This window comes from Macaca thibetana, chromosome 1 (genome assembly GCF_024542745.1).
Source record: "Macaca thibetana thibetana isolate TM-01 chromosome 1, ASM2454274v1, whole genome shotgun sequence".
Lineage (NCBI taxonomy): Eukaryota > Metazoa > Chordata > Mammalia > Primates > Cercopithecidae > Macaca > Macaca thibetana.
The window spans coordinates 87787384-87803200 of record NC_065578.1 but is presented as its reverse complement, the minus strand read 5'-3'; the positions used below and the strand labels follow the sequence as shown (position 1 = coordinate 87803200).

The window sequence follows — 15817 nt, the reverse complement described above, 5'->3', positions numbered from 1 at the left end:
TATGGTACTTCTAGTTCTAGATCCTTGAGGAATCGTCATACTGTTTTCCACAATGGTTGAACTAGTTTACAATCCCACCAACAGTGTAAAAGTGTTCCTATTTCTCCACATCCTCTCCAGCACCTGTTGTTTCCTGACTTTTTAATGATTGTCATTCTAACTGGTCTGAGATGGTATCTCATTGTGGTTTTGATTTGCATTTCTCTGATGGCAATCAGGCAAGAGAAAGAAATCAAGGGTATTCAGTTAGGAAAAGTAGAAGTCAAATTGTCCCTTTTTGCAGATGACATGATTGTATATTTAGAAAACCCCATCATCTCAGCCCAAAATCTCCCTAAGCTGATAAGCAACTTCAGCAGTCTCAGGATACAAAATTAATGTGCAAAAATCACAAGCATTCTTATACACTGGTAACAGACAAACAGAGAGCCAAATCATGAATGAACTTCCATTCACAATTGCTTCAAAGAGAATAAAATACCTAGGAATCCAACTTACAAGGGATGTAAAGGACCTCTTCAAGGAGAACTACAAATGACTGCTCAGTGAAATAAAAGAGGACACAAACAAATGGAAGAACATACCATGTTCATGGATAGGAAGAATCAATATCGTGAAAATGGCCATACTGCCCAAGGTAATTTATAGATTCAATGCCATCCGCATGAAGCTACCAATGAGTTTCTTCACAGAATTGGAAAAAAACTACTTTAAAGTTCATATGGAACCAAAAAAGAGCCCGCATTGCCAAGACAATCCTAAATCAAAAGAACAAAGCTGGAGGCATCACGCTACCTGACTTCAAACTATACTACAAGGCTACAGTAACCAAAACAGCATGGTACTGGTACCAAAACAGAGATATAGACTAATGGAACAGAACAGAGTCCTCAGAAATAATACCACACATCTACAGCCATCTGATCTTTGACAGACCTGAGAAAAACAAGAAATGGGGAAAGGATTCCCTATTTAATAAATGGTGCTGGGAAAATTGGCTAGCCATAAGTAGAAAGCTGAAAGTGAATCCTTTCCTTACTCCTTATATGAAAATTAATTCAAGATGCATTAGAGACTTAAATGTTAGACCTAATACCATAAAAACCCTAGAAGAAAACCTAGGCAGCACCATTCAGGACATAGGCATGGGCAAGGACTTCATGTCTAAAACACCAAAAGCAATGGCAACAAAAGCCATAATTGACAAATGGGATCTAATTAAACTAAAGAGCTTCTGCACAGCAAAAGAAACTACCATCAGAGTGAACAGGCAACCTACAGAATGGGAGAAAATTTTTGCAATCTACTCATCTGACAAAGGGCTAATATCCAGAACCTACAAAGAACTCAAACAAATTTACAAGAAAAAAACAAATAACCCCATCAAAAAGTGGGCAAGGGATATGGACAGACATTTCTCAAAAGAAGACATGCATACAGCCAACAGACACATGAAAAAATCTTCTAGATTTTCTAGTTGATTTGCACAGAGGTGTTTATAGTATTCTCTGATGGTAGTTTGTATGTGGGGTCAGTGGTGATGTCTTCTTTATCATTTTTTTTATTGTGTCTATTTGATTCTTCTCTCTTTTCTTCTTTATTAATCTAGCTAGCAGTCTATCTACTTTGATATTTTTTTCAAAAAACCAACTCCTGGATTCATTGATTTTTTTTGAAGGGCTTTTCCTATCTTTATCTCTTTCAGTTCTGCTCTGATCTTAGTTATTTCTTGTCTTCTGCTAGCTTTTCGATTTGTTTGCTTTGCTTCTCTAGCTCTTTTAATTTTGATGTTAGGGTGTTGATTTAAGATCTTTCTAGTTTTCTGATGTAGGTATTTAGTGCTATAAGTTTCCCTTGTAACACTGCTTTAGCTGGGTCCCAGAGATTCTGGTACATTGTTTCTTGTTCTCACTAGTTTCAAAGGACTTTTTGATTTCTGCTTTAATTTCATTATTTACCCAGGAGTCATTCAAGAGCAGATTGTTACATTTCCATGCAGTTGTGTGGTTTTGAGTGAGTTTCTTAATCCCGAGTTCTAATTTGATTGCACTGTTGTCTGAGAGACTTTTTGTTATGATTTCAGTTCTTTTGCATTTGCTGAGGAGTGTTTTACTTCCAATTATGTGGTCGATTTTGGAATAGGTGCCATGTGGCACTAAGAAAAATGTGCATTCTGTTGATTTGGCATGGAGAGTTCTGTAGATGTCTATTAGATCCACTTGATCCAGAGCTGAGTTCAAGTCTTGAACATCGTTGTTAATTTTCTGTCTTGTTGATCTGTTTAATATTGACAGTGGGGTGTTAAAGTCTCCCACTATTATTGTGTGGGAGTCTAAGTCTCTTTGTAGGTCTCTAAGAACTTGTTTTATGCATCTGGGTGCTCCTGTATTGGGTGCATATATATTTAGGATAGTTAGCTCTTCTTGTTGAATTGGTCCCTTTACCATTATGTAATGCCCATCTTTATCTATTTTGGTCTTTGTTGGTTTAAAATCCGTTTTGTCAGAGACTAGGGTTGCAACCCCTGTTTTTTTTTTTTTTTTTTTTTTTTTTTTTTTTTTTTTTTTTTTTTTTTTTTTTCCTTTCCATTTGCTTGGCAAATTTTCCTTGGTAAATTTTTTAAGAAAATCCATTCAGCCACTCTATGTCTTTTGATTGGAGAGTTTAGTGTATTTACATTCAGTGTTATTATTGATAAGAAGGACTTACTCCTGCCATTTTGTTATTTGTTTTCTGGTCTTTTTCTTCTTTCCTTCCTTCCTGTTTTCCTTTCAGTGAAGGCGACTTTCTCTGGTGGTATGATTTAATCTTTTGTTTTTGTGTATCTGTTGTAAGTTTTTTGATTTGAGTCCAAGAGCAGATCCTTTCCTGTTTTGTGGTTTTGAGTGAGTTTCTTTCAGTGAAGTTGTCGACTTTTTGTTATGATTTCAGTTCTTTTGCATTTGCTGAGGAGTGTTTTACTTCCAATTATGTAATGATTTGGCACTAAGAAAAATGTGCATTTTTGTTTTGGAGAGTTCTGTGTGTCTATTATCCACTTGTCCAGAGCTGTAAGTTTTTTTTCTGATTGTTTAATATTGACAGTGAGGTTAAAGTCCGTTAAGGCTTGCAAATACTATCTTATAACCCATTATTTTAAACTAATGACAACTTAACACTGCCTGCACAAACAAACAAGGAAAAAGAAAAATAATAAAAACTCTACACTCTAACTCCATCCCCGCTGCTTTTTAACTTTTCCTTGTGTCTATTTATATCTTATTGTAATGTCTATACGTTGAAAAGTTGTTGTAGTTATTATTTTTGATTGGTTCATATTTAGTCTTTCTACATAAGACATGAGTAATTTACATACCACAGTTAACAGTGTTACATAATTTGTGTTTTTCTGTGCTTACAATGACCAATGAATTTAGTATCTTCAGATAATGTCTTATTGCTCATTAATATCCTTTCCTTTCTGGTTGAAGAAATTCCTTTAGCATTTCTTGTAGGGCAAGTCTGGTGTTGATGAAACACTTCAACTTTTGTTTGTTTGGGAAAGTCTTTATTTCTCCTTTATGTTTGAAGGATATTTCTGCTGTATATATTATTCTAGTGTAAACGTTTTTTTTTCCTTCAGCACTTTAAGTATGTTATGCCACTCTCTTCTGGCCTGTGAAGTTTATACTGAAAAGTCTGCTGCCAGACATATTGGAGCTCCATTGTATGTCATTTATTTCTTTTCTCTTGCTGCTTTTAGGCTATCTTTTTTATGCTTGATCTTCAGGAGTTTGATTATTAAATGCTTTGATGTAGTCTTATTTGAGTTAAAGCTACTTGGTGTTCTGTAACTTTCTTGCACTTGCATATTGATATATTTCCCTAGATTTGGAAAGTTCTCCTTTATTATTTCTTTTGTTGTTGTTGTTGTTTTTGAGACAGGGTCTGATTCTGTCTACCAGACTGGAGTGCAGTGGCACAATCTCATCTCATTGCAACCTCCATCTCCTGGGTTCAAATGATTCTCATGCCTCAGCCTCCTGAGTAACTGGGATTACAGGAGCACACCACCTCGCCTGGCTAATTTTTGTATTTTTTTCATAAGGATGGGGTTTCACCATGTCGGCCAGGCTGGTCTTGAACTCCTGACCTCATGTGATCTACCTGCCTCAGCCTCCCAAAGTGCTGGGATGACAGGCATGAGCCATCATGCCCAGCCCCATTATTGTTTCTCTGAATAAACTTTCTACCTCTATCTCTGTCTTTATCTCCTCTTTAAGGCCAGTAACTCTTAGATTTACCCTTTGAGGTTATTCTCTAGGTCTTCAAGGTATGCTTCATTCTTTTTGCTTTTGTCTCTTCTAACTGTATGTTTTCAAATAGCATGTCTTCAAGCTCACTAATTCTTTCTTCTCTTGGACCAGTTCTGCTATAAAGAGACTCTGATGTGTTTTTCAGTATGCCAACTGCATTTTTCAACTCCAAAATTTCTGTTTGATTCTTTGAAATTATTTCAATCTCTTTGTTAAATTTATCTGATATAATCTGAATTCCTTCTGTGTTATCTTGAATTTCTTTGAATTTCCTCAAAACAGATTTTGAATTCTTTGTCTGAACAGTCACATGTTTCTCCAGGTTGGTCTTTGGTTCTTTATTTAGTTTGTTTGGTGAGGCTATGTTTTCCTGGATAGTCTTGATGCTTGTGGATGTTAATTGGTGTCTGGGAGTTGAAGAATTATGTGTTTACTCTAGTCTTCGCTGTCTGGGCTTGTTCATGCCTGTCCTTCTTAGGAAGGTTTTCCAGGTATTCAAAGGGACTTGGGTGTTGTGATATAATATCTGTATTAGGGGCACCCCAAGGCCAGTAATACTGTAGTTCTTGCAGACTCATAGAGGTACTGCCTTGGTGGTTTTGGATAAGGTCTGGAAGAATTCTCTCAATTACCAGGAAGAGACTCTTGTTCTCTTCCCTTACTTTCTCCCAAACAGAGTCTCTCTCTCTCTCTCTCTCTCTCTCTCTCTCTCTCTCTCTGTCTCTCTGTGCTGAGCCACCTGGAGCTGGGGTGGGTTGACATGAACAGCCATGTAGCCCCTACCATTGGGACTATGCTGGGTCAGACCTTAAGCCAGCATAGCACTAGGTCTTGCCCAAGGCCCGCTGTAACCATTACATGGCTATCACCTATATTTGCTCAAAGCTTTAGGGCTCTACAATCAGCAGGTGGCAAAGCTAGACAGGCTTGTACCCTTCCCTTCAGAGCCACGAGTTCCCCCAGGCCCTGGGTGGGGTGGACCTAGAGATGCCTTCAGGGCAGTAGTTTCCCCTCTAGCCCAGGACATAAAATGCCATCCAAGAGCCAATAGCTGGTATCAGGGACCCCAAGAGACTGCTTGGTGCTCTACCCCACTGTGGCTCAGTTGTTACTTAAGGTGCAAGACAAAGTTCCCTTTGCTTTTCTGTCTGCTTTTATCAAACAGAAGGAGTCTTTCATTATAGCCACCATATCTGGGAATGTGCTGGGTTTCACCTGAAGCCAGTAGAGCTCAGAGTCTCACCCAAAGTGTATGACCTGGGTATTGCTGCTCATTCTTCAGAGCCCAAGAGCTCTGTGGTCAGCAGGTGACAATGCTGCCAGGCCTGGGTCCTTCCCTTCAAGGCAATAGGTTCCCTTCTGGTGCAAACTGTGTCTAGGTATGTTGTCTGAAAGCTAGGGCCTGAAATGGGGACCTCACAACTCTGCCTTGTGCCCTGTCCTACTGTGGCTGAGTTGATATCTGGGATGCAAAACTCCTCTTTACTGTTCCCTCTCCTCTGGCAGTAGAAGGAAGAAGTTACTTTTATTGCTGCAAGCTGGACTGCCTTGGGTTGTGGGAGGGTTGGTGCAGGCTCTTCCTTAGCTGCCCTGGTTGGTGTCTCACTAGTCTGCATGTGCCCAACATCCCCTTGCTCTGAGCCCAGCACACTAGTAGTTGCCTAGGAACTGCAGTCCCTGTGGCCAAGATTGCCTTTCAGATTTATTTAGAACCCCAGAGCAATTTAGCTTGTGGTGGTGAGGCTTGTCAAAACTTAATTTCCAACAACTAGGATGGACAATTCTTCTCTTGCTGGGGTTGGTTTACATAGTCCCTCCATTGGTGGGCATCAGCTGAGTTTAGCCTGGTTTTGCTTTCTGCCATGACATGGCAGCACTGAGTTGTTGCGGGAAGTCAGGGACCCCGAATGGAGGGACCGGCTGAAGCCATGGCAGAAGAACATAAATTGTGACGATTTCATGGAGATTTATTAGTTCCCCAAATTAATACCTTTATACTTTCTTACACCTGTCTTTACTGCAATCTCTAAACATAAATTGTGAAGATTTCATGGACACTTATCACTTCCCCAGTCAATACCCTTGTGATTTCCTAAGCCTGTCTTTACTTTAATCTCTTAATCCCATCATCTTTGTAAGCTGAGGAGGATGTATGTTGCCTCAGGACCCTGTGATGATTGCATTAACTGCACAAATTGTTTGTAGAGCATGTGTACTTGAACAATATGAAGTCTGGACGCCTTGAAAAAACAACAGGGTAATAGCAATGTTCAGGGAACAAGGGAGATAACCTTAAGCTCTGACTGCCAGTGAGCTGGGAGAAACCGAGCCATATTTCTCTTCTTTCAAAGCAAATAGGAGAAATATTGCTGAATTCTTTTTCTCAGCAAGGAACATCCCTGAGAAAGAGAATGGTCCCTGAGGGTAGGCCTCTGAAATGGCCCCTTTGGGTGCTGCTGTCTTTTATGGTCGAAGACAAAGGGATGAAATAAGCCCTGGTCTCCTATAGCTCTCCCAGGCTTATTAGGATGAGGAAATTCCCGCGTAATAAATTTTGGTCAGACCCGTTGTCTGCTCTCAAACCCTATCTCCTGATAAGGTGTTATGAATGACAATGCGTGCCCAAAACTTCATTAGCAATTTTAATTTCGCCCCTTCCTGTGGTCCTGTGATCTTGCCCTGCCTCCATTTGCTTTGTGATATTTTATTACCTTGTGAAGCATGTGATCTCTGTGACCCACACCCTATTTGTACACTCTGCTTTTGAAAATTGCTAATAAAAACTTGCTGGTTTTATGGCTCAGGGAGCATCACGGGACCTGCTGACATGTGATGTCTCCCCTGGACACCCAGCTTTAAAATTTCTCTCTCTTGTACTCTTTCCCTTTGTTTCTCAGATCAGCCGATGCTTAGGGAAATAGAAAAGAAGCCACGTTGAATATCGGGGGTGGGGTTTTCCCCAATACTGAATCCAGTGCAGATTCCCACAATCACTGGGCGATCTCCCTGCCCCAAATGCATGAATTCTCTGTGCCACATGGCTGCTGCCAGGGGATGGGGAGAGGTGGCATTGGTGATTCAAGACTATCTTTCCTACTCTCTTCAGTGCCTCTTTCAGCCACATGAAATTAAAACCAGGTGCTGTGATTGCTCATGTGCCTTTTTGTTCTTAAGAAGGTGCTTTTTTGTGTGTAGATAGTTGTTAAATTTGGTGTTCCTGAGTGGGGGATGATTGGTGAAGGCTTCTATTCAGCCATCCTGCTCTGCCCTCCAGTGATTTTTTTTTTTTTCACATCCAATATCTTATTGATCTTCTTAGCAACTGATAAGGTAAGCAGACAGATGGTATTATTAATATTATGCATATAAGGAAATCTATGTCTTTTTCCTGCCTAAAACTCTGAAATGGCTTCTTGCTGCACCTAGGATAAAGTTCAAAACTGTCCTTCTGATGTGCAAGGCCCCGTGTGATATGGCTTGCTCCCTGTGTCTCTACTTTTCTCTTACTATGTAGCCTTCCTTTAGTTCTACGAACATACTAAGTGTCTTCCCTTTTTGGAATTTTCAAGTATAAAGTTCTTTCTGTCTATAAATCTCTCTCCCCCTTTTCATCTTGTTAAGTTTCATCTGTTCTTTATATCTCAACTTAAATGCCATTTCCTCAAGGAATTTCAGGCATCCTAGGCTAGGTTAGGGCCTTCTGTTCTACATACTCATGACACTGTGGCTTTACTCCTTGGAACACCTATCACAATTGTTAGTCAAACAATTATTTATATCATGACTTGTTTAATGTCTGCTTTCACCATTAGGTTCTAATCTTCATGAGGATTGGGGCTGCCTGTCTTCCTTATTCTTTCTGCTCAGAATTGAGTGCAATTTCTGAAACACTCCCAAGCACTGTACCATATTTGTTAAATGAATAAATAAAGTAAGTAATACAAAGTCACATAAAAAAGCTAAACTAAGAAGTCTAGATTCCTGGTTCAGTAGTTCTTCCAAGTTTATAAGGCAGTAGATTGATAATATTGATGATGTGAAGTTTTAAGAATTTGTAATTATTTCTCAGTAGAAACTGAATGAAATAGTAGGCAATGAATTTTTATCATTTTATGAAAGAAGAAAGATATAAAATTTAACAATAATGTTGATTTCATAGAATGGGAAAATATGTTTACAAAGTAATAAAACAGCTGTTTAAGTAAATAACTACAAAGATACAGAGTATAGGTATTTATATGGTCTAGATGACTTTTTAGTTTTAACGTAAGTTTTTGAAAGACAACTTGGAAATTGAAATTGTGGATTAAACATTAGGGCAGCCATGTGAGTTTTGTTTTTCAAAGTTATAAAATCTCAGTTTATAAAAAGCCTTTGCATCCAGGTGTGGTGACACGTGCCTGTAGTCCCAGCTACTTGGGAGGCTGAGGCAGGAGAATCAGTTGAGCCCAGGAATTTGAGGCTATAGTGAGCTATGATTGCACCTGTGAATAGCCATTACACTTCAGTCTGGGCAACATAGTGAGATCCCATATCTAAAAAAAGCCTTTGTTGTAAAAAGAGTATATCAAGGAAAGATTGGCCACTCTAGGTACAGTTGTTACAGGTCAGATTCTCTGGGAAGAAAGTTCAGAGATTAGCATGCAGAAAGTTTACTAGGGAATGTTCTTGGATCAACACCTATAAGGGAATAAAGAAGGCAGGATGATTGAGAGAGAAAATTTGAACTGTATTGTAGTCACAACAGATATCTCAGCTGACTCTCAGGAACTATGGAGCTAAAATGGCCCTGCGCCAAAGGCAGTGAGCCTTTGTAGCCCTGTATTGATCAGTCATTTGATACCAGTTGCCCTGGGAAGGGAGCATGACATTGGAAGAGGTGGCTGTCATTAGCTGAGGGCAGTATCTTGAGGAACGATATTGAGGAACAGCTGTGAACTGTCCGTCACTAATACTCATGGTAGCTGGGGGAATGAGTGTTTCTGGCCTGAAGCGAAGGGGTGATCTGGACAGTGCATTAAATGTCTATTAAAGTTTACTGCTTGTGCTGCTCAGATCCATTTGCCGGTAAAAGTTCTGGGAACAACTCCTTCAGGTTTTTGGTGGGTTTCTTTTCTGGGTGAAAACTTTTAAGAAAGATTACTGGGATGTATCCCACTGCTGCAGCTGGTCTTGAGACTGGACAGAATCCAGCTCATGATGGACAGTTCTGACAGCATGGTTATTTACTGTTCTGTGGACCATGCTTTCATTTCCACCAGGGCCCAGTAGCATGTCAAAAGCTGTGTTTTTTGGAAGGTACCTAATTTTCCACTGCTGGTGGTATGCCTTTGCTCTAGAATGCTAGGGAAATTTTTTTTTTTTTTTTTTTTTTTGAGACAGAGTCTCCCTCTGTCGCCCAGGCTAGAGTGCAGTGGCACGATCTTGGTTCACTGCAACCTCCGCCTCCCGGGTTCAAGCCATTCCCCTGCTTCAGCCTCCCGAGTAGCTGGGACTACAGGCACCCGCCACTACACTCAGCTAATTTTTGTATTTTTAGTAGAAACGGGGTTTCACCATGTTGGCCAGGGTGGCCTTGCTCTCTTGACTTTGTGATTTGCCTGCCTTTGTAGAATGCTAGGATTCTTTTCTCTTTTTTTGAGATGAAGTCTCGCTCTGTTGCCCAGACTGGAGTGCAGTGGCACGATCTTGGCTCACTGCAACCTCTGCCTCCTGGGTTCAAGCAATTCTCCTGCCTTAGCCTCATGAGTAGCTGGGATTACAGGTGCCTGCCACCACACCCAGCTAGTTTTTGAATTTTTAGTAGAAACAGGGTTTCACCATGTTGGTCAGGCCGGTCTCGAACCTGACCTCGTGGTCCGTCCGCCTTGGCCTCCCAAAGTGCTGGGATTACAGATGTGAGACACCAGGCCCGGCCAAATGCTAGAATTCTTAATTGTGATTCCCATATTATGGCTTGCTGTTAGCTCCACGCAGTGTTTCTTCCCATCACAAATACCTGTAAGCCCATAGAGTCTGTTGTGTTCTATTGCCCAAGTGGCAGGACTGTTTGTATCATGACCTGGACTTGCTGCAGAACACTTTCCAGCACTGGGTTGCCTTTAAAATTGTCAGCCTTTTGTGCTTTCTGGTAAATAGGTTAGAGTAATATTCTCAAGTGTAGAATATGCTTCCTCCAGAACTCAAGAAGCCAGCCAGACATTTTACTTCTTTCTTTGTGGTGGGAGGCAGGAGATGCAATTTCTTCTTTCATTTTAAGAGGATGTCCCAGAATGATCCCAGGTCATTGGACCCCCCCCAATATTTTACTGATGTTGCAGACCTTTTAATCTTTGTAGGGCTTCCCTTTGCCCATTAGAGTGATACATTTGTTTTTAACATAATATCAAAATTGTATTTTCTTTGTAATAAAACAAAAGATGATTCTTAGAACTGGATATCACCTGGCCCTTTGTTTTCTTATTTCCTCCCAGTTCAAAATGCTTGCATCTCTTCACAACCAGCATTCTCTTAGATCTGCAGCTGGTCTCAACACACTGAAGCCTCAGCACAATCTTCTTTGCACTTTTAGCCTTTTTCTAGAAAACCAGCTTAGTCTGCCCACCATAGCCACTCTGCTGCCTGTCATAATGTCACTTTTCCTGGGCATAAGGAGAATCCTTGCCCTTCTTGTACTGTATCACTTTGTGGGGTTGGTGCTTGCCATACTTCTTACAGAATGTCGGGTGGGTTTTAAGAATGTTTGCCATGTTTGTTGGAGCACAGTCAGCATGGAAAGCCAACGTGTTATTTATTTTACTAAAGCTTCCAACATGCTTGTTACTTCTTGATATTCTGGCCCAATTTGCATATCATTGATATAGCAGACCAATGTGATGCTCTACAACACAGCAGCATGATCCAGGTCTCTTTATACCACATTGTTGTATAGAGTAAGGGAGTTAAGTTAGCTCTTGGGCAAGGTTGTGCATGTACACTGTTGTGAGAACTATTTCTGATAGAGATGGAAAAGAATGCATAAGCCAGATCAATGGCTGCACATCATGTACTAGAGGCTGTAAATCTGCTGTAGCACCTGGCACAGTAGCTGCAATGAGGGCTAGTACTTGATTGAGTTTGTGGTAGTTTACAGTTATCCTTCAGGATCTACCTGATTTTTCAGGGGCTAGACTGGTAAATTGAATGGAAATTAGGTGGTGACACCACCCCTAAGTCCGTTAGGTCTTTAAGGGTGGCACAAACATCTTTCAGTTTCCTCAAGATGCAATATTGTTTTTGATTTACTTTCTTGGCTGGCCAAGAAACTAATGCTAAGGTTGTGCAACTACCAAAAAAGTCTTCTCCAATTGGAGTACCCACTGGGAGAGTCTATGGATTCAGTGGACCATCTGTGAGCTGGAGTCTTTTTTTTTTTTCAAACCATGTCTCCACTCTAATAGAGGGTAGTGACTGATGCTTTGAGTTCTTAGGTATAAATGTCAGCATGGACCCTGGATCCAACAGTCTTCAAAATATTTGAAATTACCCTGTCCCCAGTATATGGTTGCCTGAGTAAATGGCTATAGGTCCCTTTTGGACTGGGGAATCATTACCATGTATACTTGCATGGTGTTGCAGAGCCTTCCTCCTGGGGACCCAGCATCTCCTTCAGTCAGTCAGTTCTGGGCCTCAAAACTGGCTCAGGTACAGAAACTGGGCAAAGGATTGGCCTTCTTATGTACCCACAGCCTCCCGATCATCCATCTCTGATTTCTTTTGATTATGTGAATTGAGCAGTACCCTTGTTGCCATCCCATTTATATTTCCCTTAGGAATGCTATATTCTATTAATGATCTCCATAGCGCTCTGTTAGTCAGACCCTCCAGCCTGCCATTCCAATCTTGAGTGTTCACCTTACTTCTGATGGCTATGTTCCACTACCTGGTCTCCATTATTTTAGGATTTTATCATCCAGTCTGCTATCAAGGGGCCCAGTTTTATTTTTTTTATTTATTTTTTTTTGAGACGGAGTCTTGCTCTGTGCCCCAGGCTGGAGTGCAGTGGCGCGATCTCGGCTCACTGCAAGCTCCGCCCCCCGGGTTCACGCCATTCTCCTGCCTCAGCCTCCCAAGTAGCTGGGACTACAGGCGCCCACCACCACGCCTGGCTAGTTTTTTGTATTTTTTTAGTAGAGACGGGGTTTCACGGTGTTAGCCAGGATGGTCTCGATCTCCTGACCTTGTGATCCGCCCGCCTCGGCCTCCCAAAGTGCTGGGATTACAGGCTTGAGCCACCACGCCCGGCCTAGGGGCTCAGTTTTATAATGGAATTTATTTCTGTCAGCCCTGGCCAACAGAACACAGCCACTACTGAACTTCTCAGTGGTGCTGGTGTCCCTGTTGCTAGTGCATTTCTTATTGTTTTGGTAAACGGAGTCCTCTGGGCCTTGCAGCAGGCCAAAGCCAGCTGGTGGTTTTTCTGGCCTTACTTAGTATATGTATGCTAGTATACCCATTTTTCTAAGTCCTTTGATCCCTCTTCTACCATCTGCCATGGCAATTGGAGCATTCTTTACTAGATTTTGTTTTCTCTAAAGTGCAAAGGATCATCCTAGTAGTGTGCTAATACGAATTTTCAGGGTCTTTACCAGGATGTATAATCCTAACGAGGGCTTCAAAATAAGTAACTTTTCATTTATCCAACTGCATGTTCTACCTCCTTTGATCCAGCACTTTCAGCATCCAAGCCTATATGTACTTTCTTGCCTCCTATTGGTACATGTTGTCTAGATTCTGCAGCTCTTTGCAGATACCGTCTCTTTCTGCTCAGCAGGCCCAGCTCAACATCAACTATGTTTTGTTGTGACTTAATACTAGATAATCATTGAATAGCCAGGGAGACAAGTTGGGGGAATGTTCTGAGGGGATCCATGCTGTCTTGCAAGGACGGAGCCTGTATATCATCTTCAAGCAGAGGGGAAATGCTAGATTTTTATAGGGAGGAGTGGGTTACTTCTGGAAGTCCAGAGAGTTCAGGAGAACTTGGTGATTCATGATTTTCAAAGATATGCTATTCCCTATCTCAGGGTCTCATTTCTTCCAAATCAGAATCTTGGCCTTGGCATAGTGACTTGGAGGAAACAAGAATTCAACTCTGCTACTTGTAAAGTTCAGGTTCTGATCCTCAGCTTTTTGTCCCTTGACTGAAGGAGATGAGACTCTTTATATGCAGGATTGAGGTGCTCCGACTTTGATAATTAGCCTTCAATTGCTGATTAATCACCTTCAGCCTTTCATTATCTTTCTCCAAAATCACTGATTGCCCCAAGAAATAGCCTTCACTATCCTTACACTTGCCATTTCTCCCATATTTCTCAAGTGCATGAGGCATTACACCTACCAGTCATTTTCTTTCAGTGGATTACCATTTCAGTTCTCCAGTGGTGGAAATTTTAACAATAGCACCACTGACACATGTCAGGGGCCATTTATGCTCCATCTACCATAAGTGAGGAGATCAACAACAACTGGTCAGTTGGCAATTTGGCTCAAAATCCCATTTAAGAACTTTCTTTCTTGTCCCGTGAGATTAATGTCTATGACAGAGTGAGGAAGCAGGATTGGACAGTCAGTTTGAGTTCAGGGGCTGGGATGGTCTACGCATGAGGGGGGCACTGTTGGCTCCGCAATGAGGCTTGGACTTTGCACCCATGCGTAGATTAGTCGTTGGATGTAGGTTGCTCCTGGGGAGGGAGAATCACCTTGGGTGAGGTGGTATCTGGGTGATGTACTACAGTGTTCACTATGACAGCCTTTCATTTTCCACACAGTGTCCTTCTCTGCCTTCCTCCTCTTAACAATTAGGATGGGTACAAGAATGACTAATAAGTTGTTGTCCATGTTGACTCCCCTTTGAAAACTATCCTGAAAAGTTAAAAATATGCCAGGCTAAGTTGTTTCCTTGTAATGTAAATACTCTAAGTGCTTACGGGCAACTGGATCTGCCAATCGATTTTATAGGCTTTGCAAATGTGAGGTGCTAAAAAAAGTATTTGTTGCATAATTAAATGAACAAATAACCAAGTGCCTACTGTATATCTGTGGTAAATCATTCCTTTAACCACAATGATTGGTAAAGAGCTGAAATTAGATTCGGAAATCACCCAGATGGAGTTATATGATCTTTAACTCTTCCTTGGGTAGAATGGAAACAGAAAGAGAACTGCATTCAGACTTATTAGGCCTGGATACATGTTTTGACTCAGTTATTCATTATTCACAGGCTGTGGGAACTTGAGCAAATTACTTAACTTCCATGAGCTTTAGTCCCTTTATCTATATATTTAGTGCAATACCTGTCCTGTTTTCCTTAGAGTGTTCTTATGAGAATTAACATGAAATATTAGTAGCTAAAACATTAAAAGCTACAGAACATTATTATTATTATTACTACTACCAATATTGGTAATTCCTTTGCCTGTTGTAAGAAGTAGGAATGAGTCAGGGAACACAGAAATGGCCAAAATTTAAAGAAGGAGAATAGGAAGCTTGCACAAATAACTTCAAACTATGAATTATAAAAAATTAGCATGCAAATGGATGTTCCTAGCAGATGGTTTTGGGGCCATTTGTTATGTCTTAGTTTTTTAGTGGGAATAATATAAAAGAATGACTAAATATTTGATTATTCAGTTAAACGTGTATTTGTAATATTCATCTTTGTATTAAATTGAATCTCTTGCAGCATTTTCTTTTATGTCGTCTTTATCATTCACAACTTCTGTTTCTCCTATGCGTCATATAATGAGGCTCATTGTCAAAAGGGTGTTTATCTGGTGTTGATTTTTATCAATCTCTGTTAATTGTTCAGAGATGAGTACTCCATGCATGTGTTATGTTACATTATTTCTTTAAACCATACCATTAAGATTATGGATTTGGGTATCAATGAACATCAAATACCTTCATTGAAGGAACTGTTTTATATCCTTATACAAAGACCTTATGTTATGCAATAGCAAGTAATAATAAAAATCATTGTTTCGAAAATACCTTTGTTGACCCTGAAGCATGGATGTTTTTTGATTGGTCAGTATTCCACATGTTCTTTCCAACTTGTTTAAACTGTTACTTGTGTGATGGAACTATAAATAAAATAATATATATTTAATATATTGTGTATACACTATACACTATACACTCCATGCCAAACCATTGATAGGCAGTATATGTATATATAGTCATATATACCTAAAGAGATATATATATATATTTAAATAAATTATTCAATGCCATGTGTCTGGATTATCAAAGGTAGAATTCTACAGTCACCTTTTTCATCCTTGCCTTTTTTTTCCTGTCTTGTTTTGAGACACAGAAATCAGGTAGGAGAATAGAGCAGTTCAGTTTGTGTTATAAGTTGACAAACTTGCTTCACCCACCAGAATACGTTAGCAACATGTTTATTTTCTTGATTTGATTTCCATTAACCTAAAACATTCCGTGAAAAAGAAATGTGTTCAGCACAACTCAGGTTCATCACC

General features: G+C 40.3%; 1 pseudogene; it reads right to left on the bottom strand.

The window, feature by feature from the left end:
* Nucleotides 1-7980: 7980 nt before the first annotated feature.
* Nucleotides 7981-11044, bottom strand: LOC126949344 (60S ribosomal protein L36a-like; annotated as a pseudogene).
* Nucleotides 11045-15817: the final 4773 nt, after the last annotated feature.